Below are 24,334 nucleotides of genomic sequence, written 5' to 3'. Positions count from 1 at the left end.
CTGCAGTCTGGAACCGCAAGACCGCTACGGTCGCAGGTTCGAATCCTGCCTCGGGCATGGATGTTTGTGATGTCCTTAGGTTAGTTAGGTTTAACTAGTTCTAAGTTCTAGGGGACTAATGACCTCAGCAGTTGAGTCCCATAGTGCTCAGAGCCATTTGAAGAGCTTGCGTAAAAGAAAGTAACAACTGGTTTTAGGGACGACGGAACAGACAGTGCAAATGAAGAATGATCACAGTTAACGCTCTACCCAGTGCTGATAAAACTGTTCGTAACGCTTTAACGATGATCATCAATCCAATTCTGAGATTATACTGATTGCGTTGGTAGACCTGTCTGGGTGCCGAAACCAGCTTAAATTTTCAGAACACTTTCTTCCGTTTAAACATTCTTCGAATTCGAATTAACGAAAAAGCCATGTTATGAAAGGAGGAAAAAATCCATCGACTAAGCCATTCCTTCAGACTGAAACCCGATTTGATCTAATAAAAAGCCAACGCTGGAATTACTCCCGTTTCAATCCAGTATCTGGAAATATATGCTATATTACGAAGAATAACCGACTGCCAAAACAATTCTTGGATGGAAATGTGCAAGGGAGGCGCGCGGGGTAGCCGAGCGGTCAGGGGTGCCTTGTCACGGTCCGCGCGGCTCTCTCCGTCGGAGGTTCGAGTCCTCTCCCGTGGGCATGGGTGTGTATGTGTTGTCCTTAATGTAAGTTAGTTTAAGTTAGATTAAGTAGTGTGCAAGCTTAGGGACCGATGATCTCAGCAGTTTGGTCCCAAAAGGCCTTGCGACAAATTTTTTTGTGGAAGGGAAAGACCAATAAGACGACCCAGAAAAAGATGGCTGGATCAAATTAGGGAAGATTTGAAGATTAGAGGAGAAATCTGGAAAACAATATCAAGACAAGAAGGATATCAGGATAGAGAAGAATCGAGGGAAATTGTTGATAAACACCCTACCCGCCTCGCACGGAAGATACGGAGATGTAGGTGGTGGTGGTGGTGGTGGTGGTGGTGGTGGTGGTGATCTGCTGTATACTACGGGAAGGCTTTTTTTCGCTTGTAGCATCTACAGTCTTAAAACAATTACAAGTATTTCTTGGAAAAATGAAAGAAACAGGCTTCGCAAAACTTTCAATGACACTGATTTTTCTCTTTTTTGCGTTTATTCGAAATGTACTGAGGCCGCTCCCTTCGATTTCGTTTTGTTAGCGACAAAATCGTGTTTTGAACCACCGCCGTGCATGTTCGACAATGTTGTTGGTGCACCGATTGGTTGGCCTTCCACGTGCTCGAATGCCAAGAGTGCCATTTGGAGAGATGTTTCTCTGACAGAGTTGTCCTTATTACGTGGCTACTCTCGCTTTATTCACTATTTGAGCGACACCACTTCTTTATTGAGTATCATAGTTTTTTACATGGCAATGTGGAGCCGGTCCTTGAGTCCATTGACACAGCTTCATCTCCCTTGTACACTGAAACGACAAAGAAACTGGTGAACGCCAGCTTATTGAAATACTGAGATATGTGAACAAGCAGATACGGTTCTGAGGTCGGCAACACCTGCATAAGACAAGTGTCTGGTGCAGTTATGCTGCTACTATGACAGGTTATCAACATTTAACTGAGTTTGAACGCGGTGCTATAGTTGGCGCACGAGCGATGGGACGTAGCGATGAAGTGGGGATTTTCCCATACGACCATTTCACAAGTGTACCGTGAATATCAGCAATCCGGTAAAACAGCAAATCTCCGACATCGCTGCGGCTGGAAAAAGGTCCTGCAAGAACGGGACCAACGACGACTGGAGAGAAACGCAGACTGTGATAGAAGTGCAACCCTTGCGCAAACTGCTGCAGATTTCAATGTTTGGCCATCGTGTCAGCGGGCGAGCCATTCATAAATCCATGGACCCTGCATATCGGCAGGGGACTGTTAAAGTTGGTGGGGGCTCTGTGATGGCGTGGGGCATGTGCAGTTGGAGTGATGTGTGACCCCTGATGCGTCTAGATACGACTCTGACAGGTGAAACGTACGTAAGCATTCTGTCTGATCACCTGCATCCATTCACGTCCATCGTGCATTCCGACGGACTTGGTCAGTTCCAGCAGGACAATGCGACACGCCATACGTCCACAATTGCAACATAGTGGCTCCAGGAACACACTTGTGAGTTTAAACACTTCCGCAGGCCACTAAACTCTCCAGACATGAACATTATTGAGCATATCTGGAATGCCTTGAAACGTGCTATTCAGAAGAGGTCTCAACCCCCTCGTACTCTTACGGATTTATGGACAGCCCTGTAGGATTCATGGGATCAGTTCCCTCCAGCACTACTTCAGACATTAGTCGAGTCCATGCCAACATCGTGTTAGGGCACTTCTGAGTGCTCGCGGGGGCTCTACACGATATTAGGCAGGTGTACCAGTTTATTTGGCTCTTCAATGTGTGAAGAGCCTAAACGATTCCTCGTCCAGGCTTGTAGGCGCAAGGGATGCTAACCAGCCGCCGTGTCATCCTCTACCTTGCGGCTGTTTTTTCTGATTTTCCAGACAGTCGAATTGTCAAGTAGTTCCACAGATAGCGTCGCGAGGTTGAGTGCACTATGTACCAGTTATTTCACCAAGGAAAAATAATCCCCGGCAGTGCCGGGAAACGAACCTGGGCCCTCCACGTTGCAGGCATGTACTCGTACACTGACCACTCATCTACAGTGATGGACAATGAAGAGTCTGCTTATGCTTTTTTGTCATTGGACGACAATCTGCACCATAAATGGCTACTGGTCATATCAAGATCAAGTAAATTTTTGCGTTCATCTTTTTATTGCCGAGAACACGGTTGACTTCCACAAGAACGACATTACAGTTTGAGGTTGGAATTGATCCTAGGTATTTAAATTCATGGTCTTTAGCAGGTCCTGAACATTGATTTCTGATAGTACCACTAGTCTGGGTGCCACATTACAGGTGTTCAGTCTTCTGGGTATTGAGGCTCAGCCGATTCTCAGCCAGATCCTTCGGCTAAGTTTGCACATGGAGCCTGCGTTAAAGGCTAATATCGCATCAGGAGTGACCAGGGACGTGGTGTCTGTATGTCAGTCATTACTGGTCCTTGCAAAGAATGAATAATAGAGGTGATAGGACAGAGCCCTGAAGAACGCCAAGAGTAGTAATATCATACGATAGAGAAATTCAAACTGGGCTCCGAACTCCAATAGTGCCATTGAGATACAGAAGCTGTACATAAATTCCAATGGCCTCTGTGACATCATGATGACGGAGAGCTCTCCAGATCAGGTCTTACAGGGTCTTCATCTGTACCGAGATATTTACATGCACTCAAGAGCGACTGCGTCAGAGACACACATATAGCAGGATGCAGTAACTTCCCTCGCCCTTACAGCGGCTGCTACGTGTTGAGACATGGTTTCCACGAGATACTGAAAGCGTTTAGGACTGATCTCATCCATCACCAATAACACGGCCCACACAGTACATCTCGTTCGATGACATCCCAAATGCGCCGAGTAGGACTGAGGTCACGTAACCTGGCAAGCCACATAAGCTCCCTGGTCAACTTGGAGTGATCCCCAAATCATTTAGACGCAGAATGAGATTTTCACTCTGCAGCGGAGTGTGCTCTGATATGAAACTTGCTGGCAGATTAAAACTGTGTGCCGGACCGAGACTCGAACTCGGGACCTTTGCCTTTCGCGGCCAAGTGCTCTAGAGCAGGAAGTTTCATTTAGACACAACTCGGGAACGGAAGCAGTGGTGAATCATCGCTCAGAAAGTACTTACAGGTCGCCTGCGGAGAGATGTTGCGAGGTGCCAGGGTGGAATTCTGGCGAATTTTTTGCATAAGAACTAGACATGCACTTGACCCCGTCCTTACCTACCACCTAATTAATTTTGTGCACAGCGGTAACAAAGGAATTGATGAAGGACCTGCTAGTTGTAAATTAAGGAGTGCACATTCACAGTAATTTATTAAAAATCGTAATCTATTCAGTAAAAAAAAAGGGAATTTTATCATAATAAAGGATAGGAAATGGAATCCTGCATTTATTTACGAAATGATATGCGGATTAAATTTTACAACGAGGTGTATTATCAATCAGAACACTTGATTGTCGATACAAACAGTAGGCTAAAGAATAGGATATAGTAAACTATTATGATTATAAGAGTTGGCTCGAGAACAAGGAGCTCCTACTGTCTGTCATGCAGTAGATTGACTATAATGACTGGAGGTCCTAATGAATAATAAGTCAAATATTAATCCCCCGACTATAATGCAGTATCGCAGTTAGTAGTGAGAGCTCAAATGGGAACACATGGAGAAACAAACAAGGTGGACTTGTAGCAAAGCGAGCGCGCGCGCAGCTGAGGACTTTAGTAAAGAAATGATAGAGCCTACAATGCCAGAGCCACAAAATACTTTACCAGTCCTGAAACCTGCGGCACGTCGTCGGTAGGCGGCGTTCTCATGATGTAGGCAGCAACTCTGTTTCAACCCGTGGCCTCGAATTCTGTCCGAGAATTCTAACTTATCCTCGCGTGGCCGAAGCAGGGAAGCTCCTGGATGGACGAGGATGTATCTCCAGGAAGAGACACAGCGAAACCGCCTAAACTCTGTCAGTACAGGTGCGAAAACGCAGAGTAAGAATCTGGGTCTTAAGTCGCAGAATGAAACTGGAGTATGACCGAGGTCACGCTCCACAACGATTCCGAAAAAGTTTGACCAAGATGCAAGACCGGCCGATTCCGACGATGATCAAATCCCGAATGCCCTGCCGCCGTGCAGCGCAAGAGCGAAGCCAACGTTATTCAACTCCCCACTATCCTCGAAAAGCCGCGAATCAGCATACAGTGCTGATTCTAAAATTCATTCCCCCCCACACTATCTCAGAACATCATTCGCACCAATAGCGACCATTTACTCCAATTTCGTGCAGGGTTTTATGACGCCAACTGGCCTCTGTTTAAGTTGACCAGTCATGCCTCTGCTATTTAGCTGGGGGCACTGAACTTACTGTGATTCTTCAATTTCTCCAGGCGTATTTTATGATGAAATAAATCTCGGGTGAACAGCGTGGTATGAGTGTGCCTAGGACACAATATTTCGGCAATCGACCACGTTGCCATCATCAGGTGCGCTGATGTACTGACCGGCGCCATGTGTATATAGGACAATCCTCCTCCCTCAGGCGCTTCCTATGAGTCGGTGCAGTCCAGGTACAGCGTCCGTTCTCCCGCCGTCTGGGCGCTGCGTCCTACGTCTTCTCGTTCAGGGGGTTCTGCCGGCACCGCTCTCGTTATTCTTCCCTCTTCCCCTTAAGTCCGTACACTCTGGGAAATATCCTTTTTCTTCTTAATCCGGGTGATCGCGGGTTCCCACGCCTTGCTAAGGATGTAACCGCTGTCGCGATTTGGTTTTCTCTCCCTTACTCTGATCTCTATGGCTTCTTTGATGACACAGTCCCAGTATTTGGAAGTCTGTGTCAGGACTTTGGTTTGGTTATAATTCATGCTGTGCGATTCCGACAGGCAATGCTCGGCGATTGTCGACATACTGGGCTGTTGCAGCCGAGTGTGCCGTTGATGTTCTCGGCATCGGTCCTCAATGGTACGAATGGTCTGCCCTATGTTTACACTACCGCATTGGCGAGGTATCTGATAAACCCCTGATCTACGTAGACCAATGTTGTCCTTGACACTACCAAGAAGGCTCTTGGTTTTGCTTGGAGGACGGAAGATGGTTTTCACTTGGTGTTTACGTAAAAGGATATTTCCCAGAGTGTACTGACTTGGGGGAGGAGGGAAGAATAACGAGAGCGGTGCCGGCAGACCCTCCTGAACGAGAAGACCTAGGACGCAGCGGCCAGACGGCGGGAGAACGGACGCTGTACCTGGACCGCACCGACTCATAGGAAGCGCCTGAGGGAGGAGCGGGAGGGGGATTGTCCTATATATACCTGGCGCCGGCCCACCGCCGGTCAGTACATCAGCGTACCTGATGATGGCAACGTGGTCGATTGCCGAAATATTGTGTCCTACGCACTCATACCACGCTGTTCACCGGAGATTTATTTCGTCACTAAACTTACTGTTTGACGGGCTATGAAAACAGCATGCCAAGACCACCGGTCTTCCGGCGCCAGACAGTCCCGGCGCTTGACAGTCGCACCCGGCAGCACACCATCCACAAGAATTCTCAGAATCATGAAGACAATACTGTCGGCGTCAGCGGACTTCATTCCAGGCGCACCGGAACGGTAAACACACCAACTGTGGCGACACTCAGATGGCTCGCAGGTCGTTTCGCCCTCCATACAGTAGGCCAAACTCAACCGATGTCAGTCGCCCCGCCAGGTGCTGAAGCCCATAGTGTACGACCCCCTCTCTGTGTTCGCAGAAGTGCTGATCCCCCACGAAAACGCAGTGTGTCGCATCCTCCGGTGTTCGCCTCGCAACAAGCCACCCAGGGAAGTAACAGAGAAAACTAAAAGCAAGACCTCATACAGTTCCCAACTTGCATAGCAATCAAGTGAAAACTAATTTGAGCTCTCAGTACAACTACTCTCATCGGAAGAACCTTATTCGGCCTGTTCCCACTATGAAATGATGTAAAACATTAATAAAATCAATGAAAATGAGAGGCGACATGCACCTATCAATATAAGTGAAAAAACGGAAGCTTGATCGGCTAGTATGAGTGCCAGTCAAATGATAAGCAGACACTCGCCACATCAGCAGCATGGAATGGTTCCATTCAAAGTCATCGCACGAATTAAGAAATTTGTCTCACTAGGGGACGAGACGATCAATTCCTGTTTTGTAGAATGTTGTCAGCCACTGACGAATCCGCAACCACACCAACTCTTGCAACTCCTCATCCGACTGAAACTGACGTCCAAGCTTGTCTTTCCTCAGGTCGCCAAAGATGTGAAAATCACACGGTGAAAGACCCTAGCTGTACGGAGGATGTTGAAGTCTTTACCAACCAAATCGCTGAAGTGTTGCCTTCATCCAGTTGCGAGTGTGGGGGACGGCATTATCGTGCAACGTCATTCCTGGGAGTTTTGATATTATGGCACATCAAAGTTTCTGCGAATTGTTTTCGTAGCACTGTGCACTGATTGTGGTTCCACGCTCGAGGAACTCTGTGAGCAGAGAACTCGTACAGTCAAAGAAGGTGGTCATCATGACATTACCGGAACTTGTGCGAACAGCTTTGGATTTCTTTGGGGGGACAGATGGGGGATGTTTCCACTGTTGGCATTGCCGTCAGAGCGCTGTTGGGCGGTATCATCTTTTTGCATGATGTCGCCCGCCTCCACACTGCCAATCGGATGAAGACCACATTTCAGCGGTTGAGTTGGCAAACACTGCACCATGCTCTGTGCACTCCAGATATTTCGTCACGTGATTTTTCCCATGCTTGGCGACCTGAATAAATACATGCATAGACGTCAGTTTCAGTCGGATGACAAAGTCAAAGAGTGGGTGCGGTTGTGGATCCATCAGCGGGCGACGGCACTGTACGAAACAAGGATTGATTGTCTCTTCTCCTAATGGGATAAATGGTATTAACACGTGTGATGATTTAACCATTCTATAGTCTCACTGTGGCTTCGGTTTTCATTTGACTGCCTCTTATACAGGGTGAGTCACTAACTATTGGCACCAAGAATAACTCCGAAAGTTTGTGGGACAAAAGTTGCATGGCACAACGGGGGCCATAATATGACGTTGGTTTTTTGTTGCTAGGTGAGGTCGCTTCAGAGATATGAAGGTCAACTTTGTTTTTTCTGAATGGGATGCTATAATTTGATACCTATTTTATGATAGCGGCTATGGAGACGAATCCAGCGATGTTAACAGTGAGGTCTTTGAAGGTCAACGTATGGTCAAAAAGGTGGCATGAACGTCCATTTACAGAAGATGTTCGAAGTGATGACCATTGGTATCAGTACAGTCCTGCAATCTTCTTATCATGGATTGAGTGGTATTCCTTATCATTTCAGCACTTATCAAGCACATGCTCTGACAATTCTCTCTGGTATATCTTCAGGTGTAGTTGGAACGTCTTTATTAACAATGCCTTTTACGAATCCCCACAAGAAAAAAAAATCGAGAGGGTAAAGTCTGGCGAATGAATCGGCCACGACACATCTCCTCCGTGTCGAATCTAACTATTTGGGAATTGTCTCTGCAACTCATTTCTAGCCATCAGAAAAAAATGTGCCGGACACCCATCGTGTTGATACTACATTCTATTCCTTGTTCCTAAAGGTATTTCTTCCAAAAACAAACCTAATGTTTCTTGCAAGAAGGTGATGTACTTCCTACCATTAAGATTTCCTTCGATGAAATAGAGGCCTATAGTTCTGTCCTCCAGAATCCCACACCATACAATCACCGACGACGGTTTTTGGTGTGCAACTTGCCGCAGCCAACATGGATTTTCAGCTGCCCAATAATGCATGTTATGTAAATTAACATTTCCATAGTTCGTGAATGTAGCCTCGTCAGTAAATAAAATCAAATTAATAAATGTGTCATCCCTCTGAATCTGACGCTGAGCCCATCGGCAGAATTCAAGGCGATGCATGCAATCCGTACCAGTTAATTCTTGGTGGAGACTGACATGGTAAGGATGATATTTATGGCGATGGAGAACAAGAACAACGCTACTGTGACTCATGCCAAATTCCCTTGCGATTTGACGGGAACTAACACAAGGATCTCGAACCACAGTGGCGAGAGTACCAATTTCCATTTCCTCGTTAGTAACTTTCCTTTGCTGGATATGTTTCCGATGTGTTAAAGATCCAGTTGTCCTCGATTTATTATACCCATATTTAAATGTACGACCTGTAGACTGAGTACGTTGAGGGTATCTTTCAGCTTATAAGTCTCTAGCTGTCACCGAATTTCGTTGGCATTCTCTGTAAATGAGAAGCATATAGACTTGTCCTTCGAAGGAATACATAATTCACATTCGCTTGATTCGACGATAATAGTCTTACCGTTCCTCTTAGTGTTGTATTCCGAAATCGTCGAATGGTGTTTACATGTCAATGGCACGTTAGATGGATACGCCGTATTCAGCGAATATTCACTATTTGCATGGTATACGAGAGAGAATTGTCAGAGCATGTGCTTCGATAAGTGCCAGAGTGAAAGGACTACCATTCAGTCTATGATAAGAAGATTGCAGCACTGCATTGATACCAATGGTCATCACTTGGAACACCTTCTGTGAATGGACGTTCATGCCACCTTTTTGACCTTAGATGACCTTCAAAGACCTTACTGTTAGACATCATTGGATTCGTCTCGATAGCCGCTATCAGAAAATAAGTACCAAACTATAGTATCCTAGTTAAAAAAAAACAAAGTTGACCTTCATATCTCTGACCCCACCTAGCAACAAAAAGCCAGCGTCATATTATGGCCCCCGTTGTCCCATGCAACATTTGTCCCATAAACTTTTCAGCTACTGTCATACTTTCGGAGTTATTCTAGGTGGCAATAGTTAGTGACTCACTCTGTATGTTCCTGTATTGCTCACTACTGATGAACCATGGTAGCTGTATACAGTGCCCCACTCCATACCGTATTAACATCCTCCTCGCGAGAATGGTAGCACCAGCATGCTAGACGAGGCCGTGTTGGTAAGTGCGATGCATTGCAACATGTGATTTTCGACCTATTCGTTCCCCGCCATGCGTGTACCAGTTATCAGCTACTCGTCTGTATAAGCATGTACCTTTACGCTTCATGCATTCAACGACATTGTTCCTGTCCCCACATTTACATATGTGATTTAGCGTCCCGTTGCAGACGAGGTCATTGGACCTCGGTTTGGTGAAGAAATCTGCAGTGTCTTTTCAAAGGAATCGTGCCGATATTTGCCTCAGGCGGTTCAGGGAAAACGCGGGAAACCTAAATCTGAATAGCCAGAGACGGATTTGAACTCCCCCAAATACATGCCCAATGTGCTTAGCACTGGGACACCTCGCTCGACGCAGAGGTACTGGTGTGTGTCGATGATTGCAGTACTCTATAGCGATGAGGTAACTCTGGGTTGTATGACTGTTCACTGGTTGTCATGTTGACTCTGGCAACGATGGTTGTGCCTGAATCGTAATATTCTCAGTACGTCTTTGACACCGTAGCACTTAAAAACCCCGTGTCTTCACTATCTTACAAATGAAGAGTCCCATGCGCTGGACACCCGCGACATGGCCGCTATCGATCGCGTCGATACTTCACGTTCTGCTCTCCACTACCACGGCGACGTCCAGTGCGAGGTGTGACGCATCCAACTGTCCCACTCGCCGCCGCCACTACGGCTGTGTTACTCATCAATACCAGTTCCCGCATTTGTCTTACAACCAAGGGAAATTTCCTGAAAGCCAAGATCGGAACGGCGAGACTGCAATTGTTTTAAATCTATTTCTGAAACAGTGTTATGTAGTAGTACTACTGATTGCTTTTTTACAGGCTCAGCGTCCATTTCCGGACACAGAGACACTGATGCATCAAAGCATTATGAAAACTGCCATCGGCCGGCCGTTGTGGCCGAGCGGTTCTAGGCGCTTCAGTCTGGATCCGCGCGACCGCTACGGTCGCAGGTTCGAATCCTGCCTCGGGCATGGATGTGTGTGATGTCCTTAGGTTAGTTAGGTTTAAGTAGTTCTAAGTTCTAGGGGACTGATGACCTCAGATGTTAAGTCCCATAGTGCTCAGAGCCATTTGAACCATTTTTGAAGGCAGTGCGGCGAAATCTGACGTTAATGAACTATGTCAGCAGACGACCGATGCGAGTGCCTTTATTAACAGCACGACATCGTCTACATTCCCTGCAGCGCCTCTACCGGGCTCGTGACCCATGTCGGTCGGACCCTAGACATATGGAAAACCGTGAGTTCCGAATTCGGTTGGTGAGAGCTGATGGGGGGGGGTTCGAGCGTGGCACAGACCCCACGAAGCCATGGACCTAAGTTATCAACAGCGCACTGTGCAAGCTGGTGGTGGCTCTATAATGGTGTGGGCTGTGTTTACGTGGAATGGACTGGGTCCTCTGGACGTTCCGCTACTTGCAGACGATTTGGTTCAAATGGCTCTAAGCACTATGGGACTTAACATCTGAGGTCATCAGTCCCCTAGACTTAGTACTACTGAAATCTAACCTAAGCACATCACACTCATCCATGCCCCAGGCAGGATTCGAACCTGCGACCGTAGCAGCAGCGCAGTTCCGGACTGAAGCGCTTAGTACCGCTCGGCCACAGCGGCCGACGCAGACGATTTGCAGTCATTCATGGACTTAATGTTCCCATGACAATGCGGCATGTCACCGGGCCTAAGTTGTTCGTGATTGATTTGAAGAAAATTCTGGACAATTTGAGCGAAGATTTGGCCACCCAGGTCGCCCGATATGGATCCCATCGAACGTTTGTGGGAAATAATCGATAGGTCAGTTCGCGCACAAAATCTTGCACCGGCTACACTTTCTCCCTATTACGGACTATTATAGGGCCAGCATGGCTAATTATTTCTGCTGGGGACTACCAACAGCCGGCCAGAGTGTCCGAGCGGTTCTAGGCGCTACAGTCTGACACCGCGAGACCGCTAAGGTCGCAGGCTCGAATCCTGCCTCGGGCATGGATGTGTGTGATGTCCTTAGTTTAGTTAGGTTTAAGTAGTTCTATCTTCTAGGGGACTGATGACCTCAGAAGTTGAGTCCCATACTGCTCAGAGCCATTTGAACCATTTGACTACCACGAATTGTTAAGTCCATGCCATGTCGAGTTGCTGCACTACGCTGGTCAGAAGTAGGTGCGAAACGATATTAGGCGGTATCCTAAAATATGTATAAATGGAGTAAAGACGAACGACGATACAGGCCTCAAATAGGGGAAATCCATTGACACAAGCGAATTTGATAAACCTTGGACAGATTGCTACGATCTGGTGCCTGGGCGCGAGCATCTCGGAAAAGGTGAAGCTGGTCGCCAGTTCGTGCCCCAATGTCATGAACATCTTGGAAAACGTTTGAACAATGGTGAAAGCACGAGCAGGTGACAATGTGTTGGACGTCCAAGTTGTATTTGGAGACTTGCCCACTCTGTAAAGCAGGATGGGCGGCGGTATGTGGCACATCTGCGACGGACTACAGTGCTGATGCAGGCACGAGTGTTTCGGAGCTCAGTGTTCAGGGTACACTGTTCAACGTGGACTCTGCAGCAGGTGTCACACACATTTCCTACGCTAACCTTACGACATCGTAAATCACGACTGCAGCGCACACGGGATCATCGAGACTGGACTGTGATCAGTGGAACCATGCCTTCTGGTCTGCTGAATCACTTTCTTGTTAAAGCAGGTCAATGGTGGTGTCCAGATACGCCATTATCCAGGCGACAGTTTCTCGAAAGATGCACTACCCAATGGATCAGTCCAGTGGGGGCGTCATTTTGCAGTGCGAGACATCCACTTGGGCTTCCATCGGAAATATGGTAGTAATCGACTGTAGCATGACACCTGTTGTCTACGCTGAGTATCCCTCCGTGCTTGATGTCTCCCCCGACGACGATGGCACCTTCCATCAGGATAACTCTCCAGGCAAGACTCATCCTACAGTGGTTTGGGAAGTTTGATAGTGTACTGAGGTTGATCTCTTGGGCACCAGACTATCCTCGGGACGCTGTGAAGCGAGGGCTCCGCGTCCACAGACCACTGCTGGTGCGTAATTTACAGGAACTGCTTGAGCTATGAGTAGATCACTAATAGCACATACTTCTGGAGACCTACGAAGTATTTGCAGAATCCATACCATGCAGAATCAGTGCTGTATTGTGTTCCAAAGGTGGTCTAACGTGATACTAAGCATGTGGTCATACACTGAGGTGACAAAAGTCAAGGGTACCTCTTAATATAGTGCTGAACATTCTTTTGTACGGCGTAGTGCAGCAGCTCGGCGTAACATGGACTCAAAAAGTGGTTGACAGTCACTTGCAGAAATATTGAGCGATGTTGCCTCTACAGCCATCCACAATTGCGAAAGTGTTACCAGTGCACGATTTTGTGTCTGAACTGACCTCTCGATTTCGTCCCATAGATGTTGAGTGGGATTTACGTCGGGCACTCGAATTGTCCAGAATGTTCTTCAGACAAATTGTGAACAATTGTGATCCGGACACGTGTCGCATTGTCATCCATAAAAATTCCATCGTTATTTGGGAAAATGAACTTCATGAATGGCTGCCTATAGTCTCCAGGTAGCGGAACACAACTGTTTCCAGTCAATAATCGGTTCAGTTGGACCAGAGGACCCAATCCATTCCATGTAAATACAATCCTTACCGTTACGAGGCCACCACCAGTTTCTCACTCCCAAAGGAGGTTACCCCAGCCTCGGTATACCCCTTGCGCTATGTCGAACTTCGTTGCAGTTCAGTAATATGATCTTCATTTATACAGGTGGCTCGAAGACCAATGACAGTGTCGGGTGTTCTTTTATTTTCGGGGCACACAGTTTCAAATACCGGCTCCATGGCCATTGTTCGGTCTTCACAGCTGACCTATTTGCCCTCTATCAGGCTGTTCTTTACATCCGCCGCAACCGACATTCTGCTTCTGTCATCCGCTCTGATTCCCTGAGCGCCATCCAGAGCCTCAGTGATCCATATCCGGTTCACCCTTTCGTGCACTGGATCCAACGCTCTCTTCAGCAGCTGGCGGACGACGGTTCTCCAGTTACCTTTATGTGGGTTCCTGGCCATGTCGGTATCCCTGGGAACGAAGCTACAGATGCCACAGCCAAGGCTGCGGTCCTCCAGCCTCGGACAGCTTGTTGTTGTGTGCCTTCATCTGATTTTAGCAGGGTCGTTTGTCAGCGCATTTTATCGCTGTGGCATGCCAATTGGTCTACACTTACTCAAAACAAGCTTCGGGCCTTGAAACCTCTCCCCACGGCTTGGACGACCTCTTCCCATCTGCTGACGGCTGCGCCGGCGCCGTTCTGCCCATGTGGGCAATTGGTGACGGTATGCCACATTTTAACGTCCTGTCCGAATTTTAATACAGTGCGCATTGATCTTGGCCTGCCATGCACTCTGGATGAAATTTTAGTGGATGACCCAGGAGCAGCTGCTTGCGTTCTTCGTTTTATCCACTTGACAAACCTGTCTAAGAACATTTGATTATGCTGTTTTCTTTTAATCCCTTGCCTGTTAATGAGCCTTTTATAGTGTTGTCCTGTTTAGTTGATGTTTTAACATTGTGCCTCGCAGTGCATTCATAATTTAGTCTGGGTGCTAATGACCACTGTAGTTGTGCGCCCTAAAACCACAAAAAAAAAACCAGCTTGCACAGTGCCTAGTTGACAACTTTGGCCCATTGCTTCGTGAGGTCGGCGCTATACTCAAGCCCCCACTCGCTGAATCTGGAAGATTATAATGCCCCCTTTACCATGCGGGAACTCGAACGTGTACTTCCACTGTCCCGGTCCTCTGCTCCGGGGCCAGATGCCATTCACGTTCAGATGCTGACACACCTTTCTCCGGCAGGCAAATGCTTTCTTCTTCGTACCTATAATCGCGTCTGGACCGAAGGTCAGGTCCCCATGCGTTGGCGAGAGGCCGTCGTAGTTCCCATACGCAAACCCGGGTAGGATAGAGACCTTCCTTCTAGTTACCGCACCATTTCTCTTACAAGCTGTGTCTGTAAGGTGATGGAGCGCATGGTTAACGCTCGGTTGGTTTGGATTCTTGAATCTCGACGGTTACTTACCAATGTTCAATAAGGCTTTCGTCGACGCCGCTCCGCTGTTGACCACCTTGTGACCTTGTCGACGTTCATCATGAACAACTTTTTGCGAAAGCGCCAAACGCTAGCTGTGTTCTTCGATTTGGAGAAGGCTTATGATACCTGTAGGAGAGGAGGTATCCTCCGCACTATGCACAGGTGGGGCCTACGTGGTCGCCTGCCCCTTTTTATTGATTCATTTTTAACAGATCGAATGTTTAGGGTACGTCTGGGTTCCGTATTGTCAGACGTCTTCCTCCAGGAGAACGGAGTGCCTCAGGGCTCCGTTTTGAGCATAGCCCTTTTTGCCATAGCGATCAATCCAATTGTGGAGTGCATTCCACTTAACGTCTCCAGCTCTCTTTTTCGTCGATGACTTCGCGATATACTGCAGTGCCCAGAGAACATGCCTCCTGGAGCGCTGCCTTCAGCGTTTTCTTGACAGCCTATACTCATGGAGTGTGACAAATGGCTTCCGGTTCTCTGAAGAGAAGACGGTTTGCATCAACTTTTGGCGATATAAAGCATTCCTTCCCCCATCCTTAAATCTCGGTCCCGTTGTTCTCCGATTCGTGGAGACAACGAAGTTTTTAGGGCTCACACAGGACAGGAAACTGTTGGTCTCCGCACGTCTCTTATTTGGCTGCCCGTTGTACACGTTCCCTTAATGTCCTCCGTGTTCTTAGTGGTTCATCTTGGGGAGCGGATCGCACTGTCCTGCTTCACTTATATCGGTCCATAGTCCGATCAAAGTTGGATTATGGGAGCCTCGTCAGCTCGGCCATCCCTCTTACGCCGTCTCAACTCCATCCATCATCGGGGGTTACGTCTTGCGACCGGAGCATTCTATACTAGTCCCGTCGAGAGTCTTTATGCTGAAGCTGCCGAATTACCATTGACCTACCGGCGCGACGTACTGCTTTGTCGGTATGCCTGCCGGCTGCTGTCAATGCCCGACCACCCCTCTTATCAGTCCTTCTTCGCCGATTCTCTCGACCGTCAGTATTGGTTGTATGTGTCTGCCCTGCTGCCCCCTGGAGTCCACTTTCGTCGCCTGCTTCGTCAATTGGATTTTGCCCTCCCTACCACCTCCAGAGAGGGTGAGAGCCCGACACCACCTTGGCTCCAGGCTCCGGTTCACATTCATCTTGGCCTCAGCTCGCTCCCGAAGGAGGGTGCAGTGTATTGCTCACGGTTTGTCGAACTTCGTGCGCGACTTGCCAGTTACACCTTTATTTACGTGCCTTTGTAGTCGGAGACGTCACCTTTAAATACCGGCTCCTCGACCAGTGTTCCAGCTTTACGGCCGAGCTTTTTGCTCTCAATCAGACCGTTCAGTATGTCCGCCGCCACCGCCATTCTCCGTATGTACTCTGCTCTGATCACTCAGTGCTCTTCAGAGCCTTGGAGCTCCATATCCGGTCCATCCCTTGGTGCAACGGATCCAGCAATCCCTCCATTCTTTTGCTGATGATGGCTCTCATGTTATCTTTATGTGGGTTCCAGGCCATGTAGGAGTGCCTGGGAATGAGGCTGCTGATGCTGCGGCCAAGGCTGCGGTCCTCCTGCCACGGCCAGCCTCCCTTTATGTCCCATCGTCTGACATTAGTGGGGTTGTTTGTAAGAGGCTTGTGTCATTATGGTGGGATACTCGGTCGTCACTTCAAAAAAATAAGCTCTGGGCCATAAATCCGTTCCCAACCGCTTGGACAACCTCCTCGCGACCATCTCGGCGAGAGGAGGTCCTTTTGGCCAGGTTACGGATTGGGCATTGCCGGTTTAGCCACCGCTACCTGCTATCCGGTGACCCTGCCCCGCAGTGCCCTTGTGGTCATGCATTGACAGTGCGCCATGTTTTATTGTCGCTTCCCCGTTTTAATCAATCTCGTGTTGTCCTTTCTCTGCCATCTACTTTACAGGAAATTTTAGCTGATGACGCTCGAGCAGCTGCTAGTGTTCTTCATTTTATTACTTTGACGGACTTGTCCAAAGACATCTAATTCTTTTAATTATTTTATCTGCGTCTTTGTAAGAGCTTTCTGGTGTTCCCCCCCCCCCCCCCCCCCCCTTGAGTTTGACTAGATTATACGTGCACTTCCATTTGTGACTGGGCGCTAATGACCTCAGTAGTTGAGCACCCTAAAACCCCACAAAAAAAGCATCAGCTCTTACCAACTGAAATCGGAACTCATCTGACCGGGCCGCAGTTTTCCAGTGGTCTAGCGTCCAACTGATACGATCAAGAGCCCAGGAGAGGCACTGCAGGTGATGTAGCTGAGTTCGTGCCATTAGCAATGGCTCTCGCGTCGGTTGTGTTGCCATAACCCACTAACGCCAAATTTCGGCGCACCACCCTAACGGATACGTTCGTCGTACGTTCCACATTGATTTCTGCGCTTGTTTCCCGCAGTTTTGCTTCTCTGTTAGCACTCACAACTCTACGCAAGCGCCGCTGCTCTCGGTTGTGAAGGCCATCGACCACTGCATTGTACGTGGTGAAAGGTAATGCCTGAAATTTGGTATTCTCGGCAATCTCTTGACTTTGTGGGTGTCGGAATACTGCATTCGCTAACGCTTTCGGAAACGGAATGTCTCATGCGTCTAGCTCCAACTATGATTCCACGTCCAAAGTCGTGCGGCCACAATCACGTCAGAAACCGATTCACATAAGTCACCTGAGTATAAATGACAGATCTGTCAATACGCTGCCCTTTTTTTACCTTCGGTACACGATACTACTGCCATCTTATATCGCTTTCCCATGACTTTTGTTACCTCAGAGTATTGTTTTGGCTCTTCAGTGCATGTAGCATTTGATTGTCATGGGGCGTATAACGCGGAAAACAGATGTTCAAAAAGATTTCGGGCTTGCAGCCGGTCGTCGTAAACTTCATTGCACGATATTTCGGCTGGACAACTGCCAGCCATCTTCAGAAGAGCCGAACGAGGACTGACGAAGACGTTCCCCGCTCCATCTTATATAGTGCGCTGATAGTACTGCCGCGCATGCGTTGCAATTGCGGAGACAGAAGGGCCACACCGCCCAATGGCCGTGCCCTCGCTTGTGGAACTGCAGTACTCAGCTGCCGTCGGTATTGTCGCTGGCCGCAGCTATCGAAGTCCTCTGGCGTCTTCGTCGCGAGCAAATTTCGGAGATGACGGGATTTCATGCCTTATTCAATTGGTAACCACTGTCACGGTTCATTAGATTTCCCGCATTGCGTATTCCAACTGATTCTTTGATAATGGAGTCCCAAAAAGTTGTTGCAGTGGCCAAAATCGAAGTTTTGTTGTACTCCATTGAATATCCGTTAGAAATACAATGTTCCGCAACTGCAGACTTGCTGGGTTGCAGTAGGCGAGTGCAACGTTGATGTTCTGTACAACGCTCTTCCACTGTACGCGTTGTCTGTCCTATATAGGCCATACCACATTGACACGGTATTTTGTAACTTCCCGCCTTCCGCAGTAACAAGTCATCCTTCACCGATCCCAGAAAATCCGAAATCTTAGAAGGCGGACGAAAAACCACTTTCACATTAAAATGATTAAGAATCCTTGCTATTTTGAAGGAGATATTTCCGACAAAGGGAAGAAAAGCTAGGGACTTGGCTGGCGCGTCCTCCTCTTTATCCACTTCCCGGTTCCTGGCTCTAGTTGAGAAGGCCCTGTTAATTTGCCGGGTCGAGTACCCATTGTCTCTGAACACCGTCCTCAAATGTGCCAGTTCCTTAGGCAAATTCTCTGCATCCGACAGTGTGTGTGCCCTGTGTACAAGCGTTTTAAGTGCACTCATGGTCTGGGATGGGTGATGGCAACTTGAAGAATGCATAAACAAATCAGTGTGAGTGGGCTTGCGATAGACAGTGCCGTCACTCTTCCGTTTAACCAAAACATCCAGGAATGGAAGGCAGCCATCTTTCTCTAGTTCCATGGTAAATCGAATATTCGGAAAACAGATGTACCATGCAATTTCCTTCCTTTTTTTTTTAAGTGACTGTTCGTCTGGAACAGTACCCTACATTGCAACTGATAAAAAGATACTAGACAGAACTAGAATGTGAGAGGTTGTTCTCCGGCTACGCACCATAATCGTTAAACGACGTTGTAGCATAGGGTCATAGGCTCTCAGAAAGCCATGAAACGCTCGACGTACAGGGTGGCTACAATTAAACCTTCGCTGATTGAGCCAGTACAGACAGAAAACTACTTTTCCCGTATCCGTACCCAACTTCACAGACTGTGCGCTCAGGGTTTGCGCTGTTAGTGTAATGACTGCGGTCAGTCGCCGGTACTTGTACGGCGATGTAGGCTTCAAACACAGGAAACAGTGTGCATTACAGTTGCAGTCAACATGGGTCCCGACAGTATGAGCGGGAGGTTAATCGTAAAGCTGTTGTATCAGAATGGAATAGTGCTGCTGCTGCTGCTTCTCGCGAGTGTCGACGCATTAAATAAATACGGAGAGGCTTATTTCTCCCACTCGTGTTGAACATGATTCAGAAGTTAGAGTTAACCGGCGATTTGGGAATTGCGCCTGGGAGAGGCCGACGGCAAATTACGCCACAAAAAAAATTTTTTTTCGAATGGCTCTGAGCACTATGGGACTTAACATCTGTGGTCATCAGTCTCCTATAACTTAGAACTACTTAAACCTAACTAACGTAAGGACATCACACACATCCATACCCGAGGCAGGATTCGAACTTCCGACCGTAGCGGTCGCGCGGTTCCAGACTATAGCGCCTAGAACCTCTCGGACACAGCGGCCGGCTATGTCACGTCAGCTGGATGTTCCATGGTCCACCGTTCGAAAAGTGCGGCAAACAATTGAAAAATGGTATTCGTGCAAACTTCACATTACTCACTAAGTTTTGTCACTTGACACACACATTCGAGTATCTCAGTGTTTATTACGGCAAATCATCTGAACTATGTGTCCTACAATATAATTTTGCGAATACATTCATTTGTATGTACATCTACATCCATACTCCGCAAGCCACCTGAAGGTGTGTGGCGGAGGGTACCTTGAGTACCTCTATCGGTTCTCCCTTCTATTCCAGTCTCGTATTGTTCGTGGAAAGAAGGATTGTTGGTATGCCTCTGTGTGGGCTCTAATCTCTCTGATTTTATCCTCATCTATCTTCACAAGATATATGTAGCAGGGAGCAATATACTGCTTGAATCCTCAGTGAAGGTAAGTTCTCGAAACTTCAAGAAAAGCCCATACTGAGCTACTGAGCATCTCTCTTGCAGAGTCTTCCACTGGAGTTTATCATCTCCGTAATGCTTTCGCGATTACTAAATGCTGCTGTTACGAAGCGCGCTGCTCTCGGTTGGATCTCATCTCTCTCTTCTATCACCCCTATCTGGTACGGATCCCACACCGGTGAGCGGTATTCAAGCAGTCGGCGAACAAGTGTAATGTAACCTACTTCCTTTGTTTTCGGACTGCATTTCCTTAGGATTCTTCCAATGAATCTCAGTCGCATCTGCTCTACTGACGATTAATTTTATATGGTCATTCCATTTCAAATCACTCCTAATGCCTTTTCCTAGATAATTTATGAAATTAACTGCTTTCAATTGCTGACCTGCTATATTGTAGCTAAATGATGGATATTTCTTTCTATGTATTAGCAGCACATTACACTTGTCTACATTGAGATTCAATTGCCATTCCCTGCACCATGCATCAATTCGCTGCAGATCCTCCTGCATTTCAGTACAATTTTCCATTGTTACAACCTCTCGATATACTACAGCATCATCCGCAAAAAGCCTCGGTGAACTTCTGATGTTATCCACAAGCTCATTTATGTATATTGTGAATAGCAACGGTCCTACGACACTTCCCTGCGGCACACCTGAAATCACTGTTACTTCGGAAGATTTCTCCCCATTGAAAATGACATGCTGGGTTCTGTTATCTAGGAACTCTTCAATCCAATCACACACTTGGTCTGATAGTCCATATGCTCTTACTTTGTTCATTTAACGACTGTGGGGAACTGTATCGAACGCCTTGCGGAAGTCAAGAAACACGGCATCTACCTGGGAACCCGTGTCTATGGCCCTCTGAGTCTCGTGGACGAATAGCGCGAGCTGTGTTTCACACGATCGTCTTTTTCGAAACCCACGCTGATTCCTACAGAGTAGATTTGCAGTCTCCAGAAAGGTCATTATACTCGAACATAATACGTGTTCCAAAAATCTACAACTGATCCACGTTAGAGATATAGGTCTATAGTTCTGCACATCTGTTCGACGTCCCTTCTTGAAATACAGTGTGAATACTGTCTGCAGAATGTGTCGCGAATGCAGTTAGTATTAAAGAAGTAATAAATTAAAACATCGTGCCTGATGCGGCAGTTTTATTGCATGAACAGCGAAAATGTAGTAACCTATGAACTTATTCCTTTCATCATTTTGTGGGGATTACCAGCGACAAAAAGTTTTGTTAGGGTTTGAAGTTACATGTAAAGTTTGTTGCAAGTCACTAAGTGCCGTCATTCTCAAATACTGGATGAATAAAGTCGAGGTATTCGCGCGTCCTGGGCTACATTTCTTTTTCATCTTCACTCTCCCCCGCCTTTGATAGGTAGGTGGTTCTTATCCTTACAGCGCTTCTTCCCAGACAGTGCTACGTGTGGCAAGTTTGGTTGAAACTGATTCACTGGTTTATGAGGAGTTGTGGAATGTACGTGCATTCATCCATTTTTATAATATGTATGGATTTAATATGTCAAGATCAGGGTCATCAGGTCCTCTCTTACATCTAACTAGGTACTGCATGTACTAACACAAAAATATATTACTAAAGCATGATATAAGTTATATTCAACGTAGACTACAACACGTAGTGCAGAAAAGAACATTATTTTGCGTTCGTTCATGATAAATACAACAGTAAATACAAAAGTAACGGGTAAGGCGAACTCCAGATTGCGGTTTATTGGTAGAATCATGAAGCGATGCAATCCTTCAATAAAGGAAATTGCTTACAATGCGTTACTTCGTCCAGTCATAGAGTATTGTTCGTCTGAATGGGACCCTTACCACTTGGGTCTGATTCAAGAGATTGAGAAGGTCCAAAGAAGAGAGGTAAGATTAGTGAATGGTACATTTAGCCATCGTGAGAGCGTTCCAAATCTCATAGAAAGTTTGACGTGGGACACACTTGCAGATAGACGACGCGCTAAACGGAAGGGGCCTCTCACTAAATTCCAAAATCCGATCTTCGCCGAGGATGTAGAGCATATATTATTACCACCAACTTTCAAATCGCGCAATGATCACAATTCGAAGATAAGGGAAATTAGAGCTCATACTGAGGTGTTCAGACAGTTGTTTTTCCATCGCGCGATTCGCGAGTGGAACAAAGGGAGGGGGGAGGGATATGACTTTCTCGCGAATAGTGCCCTCCGCCACACACTGCTTGTTGGCTAGCGGAGTATATATGTAGATGTAGATGAGTAGACTTTACTCTTACATTTCATGCAAGGGTTGAGGTTGACGACGTATGCCATTGGAACATTTTGTGGAGTGATGAAGCACACTTGACGCCATCTGGGGCAGTGCACATACACAGTTGTCGCATTTGGGAGTGGTCACCACCAACGAACATTCATGAAGTTCCCCTACATAGCGAACGTGTCGCTGTGTGGTGTGCATCACGCCAAGGCCCATGATTGGTCCATTTCTCTTTGAGTAACTCGATCCACAACAACCAAAGACATGTAGCGTGAACGGCACACGTTACTGTGACTTGCTTCGCCAACATGTGATAGCTGCTCTACAGGAGAGAGATGCTTTGGACTCAGCTGTTTTGATGCACAATGGGGCTTCACCTCACACTGCACGGGAGGTTACACTGTAACACATTTAAAGAAAACCGGGTAATCGGCCGATCGTTGCAAACTGCGGGGCCACAAAGATGACCAGATTTGAGCCTATGACAACATCAGCAAGACAAAGACAGTGGTGATGGCAGTCAACAGAGATGGACAACCAACAAGGGTAAAACTTGGAGAGCACCAACTAGAGTGGGTGGACAGTTTCCCTTACCTTGGAGGTGTAATCTCCAGCGATAATTTGGTCAGAAATGAAATCAACAACAGAGTGCAAAATGGATCTGAATTCTACCAACACGTAAGATCCCTTTTATGGGATGACTTGATTCCAAAACCAGCCAAACTGATGATGTTAATAGCTAGTTCATACCAATATTGACCTATGGTATTGAAACATGTACTCTCACAAAAAGAGAATCATCAAGGCTGCAAGCATCAGAGATGAAATTTCTTAGAACCACCGTCCAGAAGACCAAGATGGACAAGTTAAGGAAACGAGGTGGTGAGGAGAGAAGCCAGAATAAAGACATACCTATTAGATCGACTTGGCGCATCTAGACTTCGATGGTACGGGCATGTGATGAGAAGGAGCCAACTAGAGCAGCCAAAATAAATTTGGAAAGAGAGGTGGAGGGGAAAGGACCTCAAGGAAGACCTCGAACCCGATGGATGGACTTGATTAAGGCTGATATAGTGACCCAGGGATGGACAGTGGATGATGTTCTCCGTGAACAGGTGTGTTTGGACAAGACGAAGTGGAAGAGGCTCATTACCAGTACCTGGGAAATTGGAACTGTTAAATGATGATGATGATGATGATGATGATGATGATGATGACATTGATATTTCTGGCTGGGGGGGGGGGGGGGGGGCGGGGCTTGCCTGAAGGACGGGGCTTATCAGCTGGACACTAACACTTGTTAGCGCTTGAAGGTGAGCATAGGGAGGTAGCCAACATCCCACCTGAGATGCTTCGGGTAGCAATGGAGCAATCTCTCGTGCCGTTGCAGGGTGTTGTGGATGCAGATTGTTCGCACACCGAGCAACTGTTGTAACCTGAACGTAAACATTGTAAAATTATTTTTTTTCATTGGTTTATTCATAATTTCTCTTCTGCATGTCCTTAGAAATGATTCTACAAAGTTTCAGTGACCTACGATTACTCATTTTTCATAGAGGTCGTCTCAAGTAGCGAAAGTTTAATCACGACTACCCTGCATTTTGTAGCTGTATCTACGCATTCATCTGGATTACTTTATAAAGATAGCGAGCTGAAACTTACGCGATAGCCCCTTCTCCCATTCACGCTCATTTCGGTAGTTGAGTTGTAGGGCTCAAGGTACACACTACCTTTATCATTAAGACTGCTATCTTAGAAATGAAACACACTTACCAACTTTCGCGCTAGCGACAGTAAAAAAGACATTGGTAATGCTCTGAAGAGGAAGGCTGGCATACAAGTTACGAGAAAATACGGCGGTCACTATTGGTGCCGCAAGAAAGCTCAGAACTGGCTATGAGCAATGGTTAATAAAATGTTACTGTACATTCTGCTTAATGCAGCACGAAAAGTCACCGGGAAGCGGCAAGCACAGCGAGGTCAGATAAGAGTTCTGAGATTAAGCAAGGCTAAGAATTAAAGATAA

At 47.0% G+C, this 24,334-nt stretch overlaps 1 protein-coding gene across 1 annotated transcript in view; it reads left to right on the top strand.

Annotated features, from left to right (window-relative positions):
* Positions 1–24,334, top strand: part of LOC124802750 (apoptosis-resistant E3 ubiquitin protein ligase 1) — a 654,148-nt gene that overhangs the window by 49,816 nt on the left and 579,998 nt on the right. The window lies entirely within an intron of this gene.

Source organism: Schistocerca piceifrons, chromosome 6 (genome assembly GCF_021461385.2).
Source record: "Schistocerca piceifrons isolate TAMUIC-IGC-003096 chromosome 6, iqSchPice1.1, whole genome shotgun sequence".
Classification (NCBI taxonomy): domain Eukaryota; kingdom Metazoa; phylum Arthropoda; class Insecta; order Orthoptera; family Acrididae; genus Schistocerca; species Schistocerca piceifrons.
Note: the sequence above shows the minus strand (reverse complement) of the source record. Positions and strands in the feature narration are given on the sequence as shown.